This window comes from Myotis brandtii, unplaced genomic scaffold (assembly GCF_000412655.1).
Source record: "Myotis brandtii unplaced genomic scaffold, ASM41265v1 scaffold456, whole genome shotgun sequence".
Lineage (NCBI taxonomy): Eukaryota > Metazoa > Chordata > Mammalia > Chiroptera > Vespertilionidae > Myotis > Myotis brandtii.
The window spans coordinates 5,413,297-5,413,570 of record NW_005367431.1 but is presented as its reverse complement, the minus strand read 5'-3'; the positions used below and the strand labels follow the sequence as shown (position 1 = coordinate 5,413,570).

General features: G+C 71.9%; 1 protein-coding gene across 2 annotated transcripts in view; it reads left to right on the top strand.

Annotated features, from left to right (window-relative positions):
- The first annotated feature begins 53 nt into the window (after window positions 1-53).
- The window catches only part of LYPLA2 (lysophospholipase II), a 4,482-nt gene continuing 4,261 nt past the window's right edge, over window positions 54-274 (top strand). The window contains exon 1 of one of the 2 annotated variants that reach the window (XM_014546910.1): window positions 54-227. The gene's annotated coding sequence lies outside the window, so the exon portion shown is untranslated. The remainder of the gene's footprint in view (window positions 228-274) is intronic. The other variant, XM_005875215.2, reaches the window with a different exon arrangement.

Genomic DNA, 274 nt, shown 5'->3' with positions numbered 1-274 from the left:
TGGCGGGGGGTGGCCCCAGGTACCCAGCAGGGCCGCCCCTCTGGTGAGGGCCCGCCGCCCACTTCCGGGTTCCGTACCCCTGGCCAGGCTACTTCCGGTACCGCGATGGCCGGGTTCCCGGGACGCCAACGGAAGTTCCGGCGGGGGCGGTAGAGGGGGAAGAGTGTGTCTGTGCCGGAGAAAGAGGAGAACCGCCCGAGAGGTCTCCGAACCCCCAGGGAGTGAAGGTACCCAGGCCCGGACCGCGGGCGCAGGAAGGGGGCTGTGGGGGGAG